The 13,501-nt window shown below is 42.2% G+C and overlaps 1 protein-coding gene across 1 annotated transcript in view; it reads left to right on the top strand.

Annotated features, from left to right (window-relative positions):
- The first annotated feature begins 1,356 nt into the window (after positions 1 to 1,356).
- The window catches only part of lekr1 (leucine, glutamate and lysine rich 1), a 32,023-nt gene continuing 19,878 nt past the window's right edge, over positions 1,357 to 13,501 (top strand). The window contains exon 1 of the mRNA XM_037085795.1: positions 1,357 to 1,510. The gene's annotated coding sequence lies outside the window, so the exon portion shown is untranslated. The remainder of the gene's footprint in view (positions 1,511 to 13,501) is intronic.

Below are 13,501 nucleotides of genomic sequence, written 5' to 3'. Positions count from 1 at the left end.
TCTCCTACCCCTTGGAAGCAAAGTGTGTGCACCACAGCGCAAGACGGTGTCCAAGTGGACAATCGTATGACCTCTGTGCCTTGACAGCAGTAATTGAATGATCAGTTCCCGGTTGTCTTCGCAAGCATGTCAGCTTCTTTTGCAAGTTTCTTTCCCCTTGTTTACATCATGCAGCAGTCTATTTGGAGCATTCTGACACGGCAGCCGTCAGCATGTCATCTGAATTTCCGCTGCCTCTCTGCCACAAATCATCATGAAGATGAAAGCTCGGGGGATGTGATCTTATCCCCCGTAAGCCTGAAAGAAGTGACAGCAGCTTGGAGAGAATGCGTAGACACACACAGAAAAAGAAGAGATAATTTTGGGATGTGTTTTTTCTAACAGACAGCAATAAAAACAATATCTGAAGGAGGGATTAGAGTATCTGTGTTCCTCGGCTTTGAAAGGCTGACAGATAAAGAGATGTTTTTGACACCAGCGGTTGCAACAGATTTTGATGGATAATGGAGCTTGTAGTTGTCAGTCTAAATGTTTTTATAGACGGCTTTGATATTTCAGATGTAAAAAGGCTCCATACATTAAATCCTTCAAAACTAAATGCTATTTCCAGACTTATGCTCAAGTTTTCACTTCCCTGATCAAAAACAAGTATTATCTTGATTTAAACATTCATTTCTATAATGTTCAACACACTTAAAGTGCTTATTGTACTTACAAATGTAGAATTGCTTGAATTAATAACATTAAGTTCATGTTAAAATATTATGTTCTTGAACAGCAAAGCTCAATTCAGTTCTTGTTTGATATGATGAACAATATTTACCAGATGGAGATATACAAAATTATTGAGTCCAACAGCAACAACAACATGTTCTCCAATCATCATGAGTTAACTGTACTTTCCATTTCACAGTAGTCTGTCATGTGACAGATAAACATACAAAACCTTGTCATTTCTAATAAATGATATGTGTTTTTCCTTCAGATTGAGTGTAGTGAGACGATCTGCCGGTACTGTGGTGTAAGCTGCCTCATTTTCCATGAGTTCTAGCAACTCCACGCTCGCCTGGCTCATATGGAGGCCGAGCTCCGAGAAGTGAGAGGGACCGCCGAGAGGGAAAAGGCCCGGCGAGAGGCACTGAAGCTGGGCAGGCTGGACTGGGAGAGGGCGCTTCAGCTGGAGGTGCAGAGACAGGCAGAGGAGAAAGAGAGAAGCGAGAGAAGAAGAGCTAGAAACAAGGCACAAAGAAGCAGGGAGAGAGGAGTTCGAAGAAAGGAATGAGAGGAAGAAGACAGGGATTAAAGGAGAGTATTGGAGAATCAATGAAGAAAAATCAGAGACAACTTGGTAGCAAACTGGACAGCATGGAGGAGGAGCGACTGAGGGAGCAGAGAGAGGAGCTGAGGAGGGGGGGCCGGAGGAGAGAGAGAAAGTTCTGAGTGACGCACTTCAAAAGGCCAATAAAAATGTAGACGAGCTGAGAAAATACCTCCAACAGCTGGAAGAGAGGTGAGGTTTGTATGTGTTTGTCTGTGCTTCCCGTCCCCGGTGTGAAACGATTTCTAATACTAGGCTTCATGTGGGCAATTATCCTGTGAGTCATGCTGTTAACACAAAAACACACAAACACACTCTCGGGCAAATCAAACATGTATCCTACTATCTGGTGTGTGTATGTGCATCTCTGACACAGACCTTTGCCGTATAATTACAGATTCCACTGCCGTTTTAAATGCCTCGATGATCCAGTGCCTAGAAAAGGGGGAAAATGGATACATGACTTTTATGAGACCAGACTGTTTACAATAGTTATCAGGTTTGTTCACTGGCTGGAATTGTTTTCCTCAGTGGCAAACATACTCATGCACACTGCCAGCAGGGTCTGGTTCGACAAACATCCTCCTCATTTTGTTAGAGAATCGACTCGCTTGCTTATATTTAGGAAACTGAAACAAGCAGCCAAGTAACACCTCACTGATGCATCACATTAGATCAGTGTCCAGAAATGATACGTGAGGGGGCAGGCTTCATTTTTATCAGGATGTGTGGAGGTGTTGGGTGGACAGAAGGTAACCCTGTCACTTTCATAACATAGTGAGAGAGAATGGAGTTCTACTCAAAGGTAGAGAGCTTATTTTAGCTTTGTTTTCAGCACTCCACATGCCAAAAACGATAACTTATTCCATCGTGCCGTTTTCTCTCTTGATCCTTATACTATCATACATTTTGACTGGCAGCACTGGAATGTAGCTAAGTACATTTATACTTTATGCTTCGCAGTTAGTTCTCAGCCATGAGCCCATGTTTTGGAAGGAAAACAGAGGCATGTAAAGAAAGGCAAAATTAGGAGAAGAAAAGCAAGTAATACCATTTTGTAAAGATTTCTCTGATGGTTTATGCCTGGAGGCTTTATATAACATCAAAAGTGCACTGTAGAGACTTACAGCAGCTCCCAAAAAAGCATTTGGCATTCTGATCGATAACAAATGTTTGAATTATGTTATTCCACAGGAGCGTGCACACAGTGCCTCCCATCTTATTCAGTTGATGGGTAGATGTACTCCTTTGATCGCTGTGAATTACTCTGTGATACCAGTAAATTACACCAACTGATGTTGATATCTTGGTCTGCTCCATCTTCAATTAAAATGCCAATGCAAGGATTCTAGCCCATATCAGGTCTATATTCAACATGGGGTCACTTTTTTGTATCGGTTTATTATCTGATTGAGAGGGTTGAGGAGGATTGTTTGACTATTCTGATTCAGTGTAGTGTGTCAAATCAGTGTGAGCAGACTGATCACAGGACAACTAGGCGATTGACCGCGATCCAGTGTGAATGTCTGCGGATGCACTTTCCTGATGACACAATATTGATTAATGATGTGATGTGATGTGGGTGGTGTGTGCATGTGCCTTGTTCAGGATCAACTGGTTTGTGGAAATTAGTGGTCTTATTTTAAATGTGTGGTTCCAGTGTAGCCAGTTTTCAAAGTGGAGCGCTGACATCTTGAAACACACCTGGAAATAATCACAATAATTCCACAGCCCTTTTATCAGCATGGGAAACTTTTGATCTATTACTATTATCTAATTAGGACCTATTTTCTTTGTCTTTGCTCAAGAAGGGATAGGGCCACAAACTCATCTTCACATAAACTGGCTTGGTGTGTGAAGGCCTTTGGTCCCTCAGAATTGGGGACAAAGGACTTACACCTTCACATTAGCATTAAATAGTCACACCGGCAGAATTTAATAAGATCATTTCTGAGTGCAACAGAGCCATGGAGCATTGTCTATATTTGAAATAGTGGATACAGCCATTCCCTTCTCTCTTCATTACTATGCTGTCATTTACTGCAATTTCTCTCTCCACCTACACATGTTGTATATCTCAGTTGAATGCAACAAATTCACTCATGTTCTCTGCCGGCTGCAAGAAGCTATTCCAGGGAATGTATACACCAAGAATGCTCATGTGAATAAGTTTAAATATGCATCGATTCACCTCAGGAGGCTTACAAACATCAGAGCCTCTGTTTCTCTGCCTGCTAGTGTGTTCGTGTGTGTTCGTGTGTGTGTGTGTGTGTGTGTGTGTGTGTGTGTGTGTGTGTGTGTGTGTGTGTGTGTGTGTGTACATTAGAATTAAAAAGATGTTGGTAGATATTGCTGCATTTTATCCCCATTTTCAGATTCAAGCATCATTAGCATCAAAAGTATGTTCGTATGTATGTTTCTGTGTGTGCAGCTACCCACATTAACTGACATATGGTGTACACACATACACACACGCCCAAACAGGTGGTGAAGACTCCTGTTGTGTCACTTACATCAGCTTTAAATGGTTGGTAATCAAATAGCAGGCGTGTATGTAATCAAACAGCTATTAAAGGCTGAGTTAAGTTTCAGGGAAAATATGTATGAAGTGCTCGCGTGGAGTCACTCACACGAGTATATACAGACGCGCATACACAGCCACAAACACACACACACACACACACACACACACACACACACACCAGTAGACTCACCCACAAATGCCCAATGTGCACAACACAAATAGATAATACTTCATAGGGTGTTGTGGACACAATCACACACACTCCTGCACTCACACAATTATAACAATTAAATGTTTTCTTATTAACTCAGCTGGAGACCATTCAGGTAACAGTTCTATAGAACCACACGGGTGTTTTCAGTTACTCTGTCTGATTCACTGCATTTGATGCACTCTCCACTTAAAAACATGTAATTAAGCATGGAATTCTGAAAGATGCACCTTTCTAGCTTTTCTCCACTCATTTTCGGTCTTATTTCCTCTGGTGCTTATTAGAGATAGACTGATAAATCGGCAGGTTAATGCCTGACGTAGGCAAAAGCACAATGAACAATCCTGCAGGAAAAATTGAGGCCAGGTCGTCGGTATGCCAGGTGAGCTACTTAGGGGATACAGGGACAGGAGTGCATACACAGTGTTTCCCACACATAAACTTTTCTTGGATGGTGTTAAGACTCCAGCTGTATTTTGCATTTGTTGTGCCATTAATTTCCGTGTTGTTTCAAGCTGAGAGAGAGCTCCTGTCTGCCTCCAAAGCTGATCTACACTCATCCTGTCCGGCACCACATTGGCAAAGAGCAAGTGACATGGGAGCTGGGGATTGGCTGGTGCTGGAGAGTGGGGATATTTAAACTGGTTCTGCCCGGAAGATGCCGAGGATCACTACCAGCAAAAAATGTCCTTCTCGCTTGTGGTTGAATTGTGTTTACACCTGAGAAATTAGTATCTTTTGAGAACTAAAGAGTGTTTAGTTAAGTGCTAGAGTGCTCTGTGTTTTTTCCAAAGCAAGCCTGTTCAGAAACAGGCACGAAGCAGTAGGGGTGAGCTGCCTTTTCTATACTCCCTGATTTTCTCCTGTTTTTGGTTAGGTTAAGGTTTAGCAAATGTCTTTTTCTTCCTTTTCTTCCATAGGGTTTAGTTAGATTACTTCTGGGAATTGTTGCATATATACTCTGGTGTCATTCGTTGTATGTCACATTTTAGCACTCCTAGGCCAAGTGTAATTGGCGACCCATCTTAGCATGTTTTACTCTAGTTTTATTTCATAAAGCATCCACAATAAATAAACTAGTTAATAATCTCCCTCTGCTCTCCTTCTCTGGGAAACACTGGGCAACAGCTGGAGATCAGTAGGCAGTTCCACCAGCTGTGTGTAACTTCAAACTGAACCTAGTTGTTACTACTAAGTTGCGATTTTTGCCTTATTAAAATAGATGTGGTTGCAAAACAGAGATAAGTTACACCATAACTCTAGGTAACAAATAAATAGCTACACATGTTATGGTAAATCATAAAATGTCACCAAATTTATACTCACCAATGGTTAAACGGTAGTTTTTCTGCCACCCAGCATAATTTCTTCATTACTTGCTGACCATTTTGCAGCACAGTAATCCTGTAGGGATCTGATTTATAGATGTTATATTTTATTGGTCCAACTTCCTACAATGTGCCTTGATGACAGGTGGTTCATGCCAGTAATGCGCATGTTGACCTTGTTCGAGGGACCGCTATCCATCACTGTCGATTGGCCTTAGTTATGACTTCATGCTCATGGTGCAACCAATTTTAATAACTGATTTACTGTAGTTACTGTGATGGCCTCAGTGTGGTCTCCACTAGACCACTAGTCCACTAGACAACTGTCATTTTCTCTGAGTGTCCCAATTGTAAAAATCAAAAAAAAGTGCAAACCCATCATGACATAACCCATTAGTCTTTACGATAATGTTTTGAAGCCTTGAGTTTGGCACTTTGGCCATCTTCATCTTTTTTCTTTAAAACTAGAAGCGACAACAGTTGGACGAGAGGTGAAGTGACAGGTTTAAGGCACTTTCACATTGGTTTCTTTATTCATTGTTTTGAAATTCATGCTCTTGATAGTACCCACAAAAAAAAATCCCAAAAATGGACCAAAAAAGTCACTCAGTGGTGAGCAGTAAATTGAGATTTTGGAATTAAAAGTCACAGTGGATCTATAGGTAACCATCTATATAATATAACAAGAGGTTACGGTACAGAAATGTCAAAGCCAGGTTTAAATCTCCAGCACAGATTGGTTCACAGTAGATATTTAGCTTTAATTTGTGTGTGTGTGTGTGTGTGTGTGTGTGTGTGTGTGTGTGTGTGTGTGTGTGTGTGTGTGTGTGTGTGTGTGTGTGTGTGTAGGCCACAGCCAGTATGCTCATATGGCTTGCTGGGTTGCAGGTTGTCCGTATGTTGCTGTGTGTATGGTAGACTGGTGAGCCAATCCACTAATGTAAGCTGATTATCTCGCTCATACACTGCACGCAAGCATACACACACACACAAACACACACACACACACACACACACAGACAAACACAGTTGTACTCTGAAGCCTCGGGGGCCAAGCGTGGGTCAGGAGGTCAAAGTTCAGTCGGAGATAATGATGCACGACACAGTGATGTGTGAGACGCCAGCATGGGCTGACATCAGTGAATACGCTCTTTCACTCATTTGCCTTCTGATATATTTATTTTGTCATTTCAGTCAAATATCTGTCTTCTGCCTCCATCACCTGCTTACAAACTCATTCTCCTTCACGCCCCTCTGTTGATCCCTGAACACTCACACCAGTAATTTGCCGGTGCTTTGCTGCAATTGCACACTGTCACTCACACAGGTGGTAATGAACAGATTAAAAAGCAAAAGAGGGGGAGAGAAAAGGAGAAAGATAGCATGCGAGTAGGAGTTAATGAGGATGTTCTGATCGGCTGGCTACACAGCAGGAGTGTGACTCTGTTGTTATGTGAGATGTGTTTATGATTGACGGCTCTCCCCTCCCACCCCGAGAGACTTAATACAGCTTTTGTTGGGAGATTATGTAATTTACCATAAAAGGACAATAGATTTTATACTGGAATGGATGTAAATGTCTCGAGCCAGCAGGGCACTTAAACAAAAGGCTCTGGCACTTGAGCAAAGTTTTAATTAGAGACACTGAACTAAGACCCCCCGTTCCCCAACTGGTTTTTGTCTGCTCTCTCTTGTTTGACCCCACATTGGTCCGACAGGATAAGAGAAGTGGTGTGTGTGTGCTTGTGTGTGCAACCCAAGACTGATTAAAATGTCACCTGTAAGACAGCGCGTGTGTTCGTGACACGAGTTGAGGTGTGTGTGTGTGTGTGTATGACAGGTGCATGACAGAGGAAAACAAACCAAGAAGGGTAATAATGTGCAGCACGCAATTAAACCTGATTTAATAACGTCACCTGCTAAACAAGTTCACGCACAGATGAGCTGGTGATATTGTGATATGTCTGCTTTATAAGTTGATTAGCAAGAGTGTTAGGTGTTTTCTTACATGTGAGTGAGACATGAGGTGGGTGGACATGGATACCGATGTCAACGATGTCACGGTACACAGCTTCCGAGTCTGCTCTACAGCTGCTAACAGAGTAGAGCAAAGCACATGGCCCCTGAATCAAAGAACAGAGGTGTAGCAGCAGCAGCAGACTTCTTCAGCAGCTTTCCTTAGCACAAAGCACACAGGCCCTGAGCCAGAGAAACAGAGCCATGGTGGCAGCGGCTAACTGTAGCGCAAAGCACACTGCCCCAGAGTCGGGCAAACCCGCAAAGCACACACCTAGCAGTAAGGAGTAGCTGCAGCGGATAGCCTTTTCAGACTGAGGTATGTTTTTGTCAGCTATTTTGCTCGTGTTTATATGATCGCTTAATTTTGGCATATAACAGAGTAGTTTGTTCGTCTATTTATTAGACTTAAAAATGACGAGAGCTCGTTGAATGTAGCGAAGTAGCTGCTAACACATTAACCTGCTGGCCAGTGAAAGATACAGGGCAGTCGATGCCTATGTAGGCAGGCAGTGTGCGCTCACATGTTTCAGAGGTGGCTTTGGAGGGAGGCCTGAAGGGAGTTGGGAATATATCGGTTGGAAACTTTTGCTTAAATAGCTTTTTCTTGTTGGTTTCTACAATCTTAGCAGTCCCAGCTTTGATAGTGACCCTTTTCTGATGTCTTTTTACCTTCTACCTCTATCTTCCACCCCACATGCTGTGAATGTGGCAAAACGTCTCTCCAGCAGACGACACAGATATGCTAGATTCACTTTCAGCTGTGTTTGACTTATTCATTTGAGACTCTAGACCAAAGTAGGTTTGGGTGCTCTTTGAGAGCCGGTGTCTGTACTCAACCAGAGATAACTTGAGTCGGAAAAGACTCATCGCTCTGTAACACTACTCAGTGGTCGTGAGTATTTTTTGTAATTTAGTAAGGCCAAAGGAGAGGCAACTGATCTATCTGATTGCGTCATGTTAGATAAAGGACAGTCCCCCATTTATACATTTAAAAGCTTATCAACTACATAAGCGATCTTTGTAAGCCAGCTACTCATGAGAAATAAAGTAAAGGCAAAAAGTGTAGCTTCAGGGGCATTTGAGGCAATTTCAAAGTGGTTGAATCAAAGTGTGAACATGACGCATGAAGCTGATACTGGTAGCTATGAAATATTAGAAAGCAGTGCAAAGTAAGCCTGTATTGAAAGGCAGAGGTGGAGCACAATTTATATCCTTTGGCTAAATCAGGAACCAAACATTACAATGGTATCATGGTAGCTTGTTAGCTCGGCGAGTCCAGCCTAGCAAACCGTGGATTTTTTACTGATGAAATGTTATCAAACCTTTACCCTGCACTTACCAGCTTTATTGTCATCAGTGTTTGGGCCTTCCCAGATAGACCCATTTGGTGTGATTTCTCTTTCTGTTTGTGTACCAGTTGAATGCAATTGAAATGTCAATCAAAACTCACCAAGGAGTAAAAACTACCCCTTGGTAGAAGAAACTGCAAAAAATGTATGTCCAGACAGAACTCATCTAACCAAAGACAGGTTGAAACACATCGTCTAACTCGTGCGCATGCTCAGGGTGCTGAGAGAAGTGTCTAGGAATTTGATACGCTCTGCTTGCTTCCCCGTGGCTGGTCTCACTCTTGATCCAAACAGTGTGTCTGGGTGTGAGTCTGTTTGCGTCTGTACCCAACTCTGTGTGATGTGTGTGTGTGTGTGTGTGTGTGTGTGTGTGTGTGTGTGTGTGTGTGTAATGCAGTGTTGGTGTGCACACACACCTGCACACACCTTTTGTGCATAGTTATAGAAATTAGATTTGGCAGGTATGAAGAATGAATCATGAAAATGTGTGAAAATGCACACAAACACACTCATGCACTCTCACACACACACGCACACCTGAGGCTGGATTGCAACAGTGATAAGACGGCTTGCAGGTGGGAGAACAGGAGTGGAGGAGAAACAAATGATGGATGACGAATAGAAAGGCATCCATTTGTAACGAGGAAGTACTTTATGGCTAATTAGTTATGTACTCGTGTGGTTTCATTTCAAAATCTGGTTTCTACTGGCAACCACAGAAACAATACACACATCACCATAGTCTCTCTCGCTGTGTGTGCATTAGGTAATATTGCAACTCTACTATGTACAGAGTCAAACAGCCTTCAAAGCCAGCATGTGAGGTATTAGCATAGATCCAAGTTCGAGGTCACATTACATTACCGCACCAAACACACACACACAAACACACACACACACACACACACTGCTGTGTCTGTGTTGTGTGTGTTTTAGTTGCTTTGGAGGTTAACTCTTCCTGGTAGAAGACAACCTCTCTTCAGCTCTCATGGTGGCTCAACTTTCCTGTGGGGCTCATGACAACAGGATAAACAAAAAACAACAGTATTAATGTGCATCTGAGTGTTTGTCAAGAACACACACACACACACACACACACACACACACACACACACACACACACACAATCACATACACACTATAGGACAAAGTTTATTTGGTAATCAACAATAACTCGTTAGAGCAGTAGCATAGCAACCAGCATACACAAATGAAATACAGAGACATGCTGTGCTAAAGTGAATTTGAATAAAAATTCACAAGCTGGAGGACAAATCCTGCATTTTCATCTCTGTCGAGCTGACTCGGTTAGCCATAAAATGATATCATTGTGCTTGCATTTCGAACTTGTGTATGTCTGTGCATGCGTGTTGTTTTGATGATCACTATCACTGTTATGGCACCCCTACATGGTAACCAAATAACTTGAAAACAAAATATAGTCAAGACAGGTGTTGTGCGCACGCATACACACACACACACACACACACAACATTTTCAAAAAACAGGATTATGATTAATTGATGAAGCGATGACTCAACGAACTGAACTGCTTTAATTTCTGGCTGAATGTGTTTGCTAGTTGTTTTTTTTTTTTTTTTTTGTAATTTTAAGAACATTCACAGGCTCTACATACAGTTATGCGTATGCACTAGTGTGTGAATGACTGTGTTTGGGTGTGGGTGGATTCATGCTTAGTCTGTGCTCCTGTTTTGGTCGAAGTGAAATGCCCTTTCATTTTGAATGTCCTGCAATGGCGTTGATCAGAACAGTCTTTTAACTTGCTCACACACTGTGGGTGAACAGATGACGCTTTGATATGAGGAAGCTTCACGTCACTTCTAATGGTGACAGGAAAGGCCAACGCACACACTTAAATATGTGGCTACATTTAAGCTGACATGCACTTATAAGTTATCACTAAAATATCAAATTCATCAAGACCTGAAATGGTTCTTCAACTACATTTGTTTGGGCCGTTTGTTCATTGAGTGCGCCACTGATGATTCCCTGTAAAGTCTGCGCCATCTGTGGTTGAGGTTTGAAAAAAAATAATAATAACAGATAAAACATTAATATGTCGCACCCATTGATCCTCGCACAGTCAAACAATGCAAGCAATTTGCATAATCTCATACAAACGTGGAAGGATGTTCCAGAGGTAAGAGCCAGCAATTGCAAAAATTCCAATCACCCTTTTAGCCCGGAACAAAAACTAGGATAAACAGACATAATGACACAGAACATTTTGTACACAGTCTGGGGCTTAAAATAAGCCTACTAGGGGAAGTTTGGCTTTGTGATGTTGACCTTCAGTCCAAATCTCTGAAAATATGAAGGAGCATGAAACTCTGTGACACATACACACTCCGAAAGGGGGGAAAAAATGTGACTTGGTAGGTCACGATAACACTGTGGCTGGCAGATCAGTGTTGTTGATGTGAGTGCATGACTGTCCGCGGGTGTGTATTACGTGCGTGTGTGTGTGTGTGTGTGTATGTGTGCGAGTGTGTATGACATGTCCTGATGAGGCAGTTGATTTGGGCTGCTGGTAGGGGGTACTCTAATCTGGCACGCACTCACTGGCACTGTGCTACCTAGTTATTCCACTGACAGCCACTGCCCTGGGAACAGGAGCTCAAGCTCACGCACACAAAGCACACACGGATTTGTAAACAAAATACACACACACACACACGCACACACCCTCACGCAAACATATACACACCCCTCTCGAGGCAGTGTTCTTTCTGATCTCGCTTTGGGACTGGTGGGGACAGATGGGTGAACAGTGGGAGTCTGGGCTGCCATCACTCGAAAAAGCAAAGGCACGCATGCACAAGTACACACATTATCACATACACACACGGGGACGTACACACAGAGGATCACAGGCTCACCCAGACTTGGTCAGAAAGTGGCAAACATACAAACAGACAGGCTAAAATGCACGCAGAGAAGTCTTCCTCGCTCAGTATCACACACAGACACACGCACACACTCGCATTCGCAGGGACACATACGTCAGCTAAGCCACAGTCACACGCATGCTTATTTACTTGTAAACACGCACTTGGACTCAAACATGGCCTTTGATTCTCACACGCAGACACACACACGCACACACACACACACACACAGGATTACTAGAAACACGCATTCTCAACCCACTCTCACCTCACATTGCTCGTAACCCCTATACTGTCCATACAATTTGCATGTCGAGAGAAAACATGTATCTTTTATTTGACCCTGGTTTAACCATAGTAGTCTCTTGCCAGCATAAAGCATAAATATGTTAACATGAAAACACAGAAACGAGAGTCAGAGAGAAAGAAAGAAAAGTGGGACATATAGAGCCACAAAATGCACACCATTTCTTAAGAAAGAAATGGATCTATGCATTAAAACAGCCGCCCATTTCACAGATGAGAATACGACCCACACAGCACCATCATCGTCTACAAATAAGACTTCTGTTCTGTGCTCGGATGATTGTTCTTGACCTTTGGGAACAATATGCTGCATGGTGAAGAGAATCTAAGCAGAGAGGCCCATTATTATTGATTCCAAGCTTTTAACTGCATCTTCGTTCAGCGAATGGTGCTGGCTCAGATGTCATCGCGCGACCCGTATGTGAACATTCAGTCAGGTGATAACAAGTGGACATACATAGCAGCTGAAAGCTCTGAATCATCCTAAGTGCACTTTCAAGCTTGGATAATCTTTACCATAAGACTGCTCATGTGTTCTGTGGTCACTAATGTAACATCCTCTTGGCGTAAAAATGGACTGTAGAAGAAGTACACTGCTCAAGTCTCTTGACTCCTTGTCCTCAGCATGCGTCAACACAAGTGACGTAATCACTCCAAACTTGCAAATAGGACAAGCCTATCTACGTCGCTATAGAGTTTGCTGTCTGTTGGGCAGTGGCGTGTTATGAGATATTTTAGAATTAACTTGGCTGATGCATCCAGCATAAAAGGTTGACATTGTGTGGTTTTGATACCTTACATTAAGCCATGTTATACCTGGATCAGCTAGGCGGGATGACTGCCACTGTTTGAGACCAGTTCACTTCCTGTTTCACCTAACAAAACCGGGTAATTTTAGCAATCGTCAGGGCCTTTTCTAGCCTTAAACAAAAAATAAAAAAATTGGATGCGATATTAGGAGATTGTCAAGACATGCTTGTAGCAACAGAAATAGATATTTTAATCCAAAACCTGCACAAAAGTTGAGATGGAAAGAAATGTCAAGTTGAAACACAAACCAAATAGGACACGGCTGCTACAACAGCACACGTTTAGGTTACTTTGAACTAGGGTTGAGGGATATTTTAGGCCATATTATTATGTACAATATATACCTCAGTATTTTGAAATCTTATTGAAGTCTTTCTTTAGTGGCAAAAATCACAATATTTTTGACCAAATAGGCCCTACTCAATATTGATAGGATATTGATGTTGCAACAATATTGCAGGAGTGAAAACTGCTACTTTTACAGAATATTTCAAACAGTGAGATTTAGTGGTTAATGACAAGTTTTAGAACAAGTAGAACAGTCGGGCAAGTTCAGAAAATGTATTACGGGAAATCACTTTCCCGTAATACAGCCTTTAAAACCCAGACTCAGATTATACAGTCTCATACCACGGTAATGATATAAATCGTATACATACTGCCCAGCCCTACTTTGAACTGTTCTGTAATTAAGGGATTCTCCTACACAGGGAATTTAGACAACTGC

This window comes from Acanthopagrus latus, chromosome 2 (assembly GCF_904848185.1).
Source record: "Acanthopagrus latus isolate v.2019 chromosome 2, fAcaLat1.1, whole genome shotgun sequence".
Classification (NCBI taxonomy): domain Eukaryota; kingdom Metazoa; phylum Chordata; class Actinopteri; order Spariformes; family Sparidae; genus Acanthopagrus; species Acanthopagrus latus.
The sequence above is the reverse complement of the archived record's forward strand: the minus strand, read 5'-3'. Positions and strand labels throughout refer to the sequence as shown.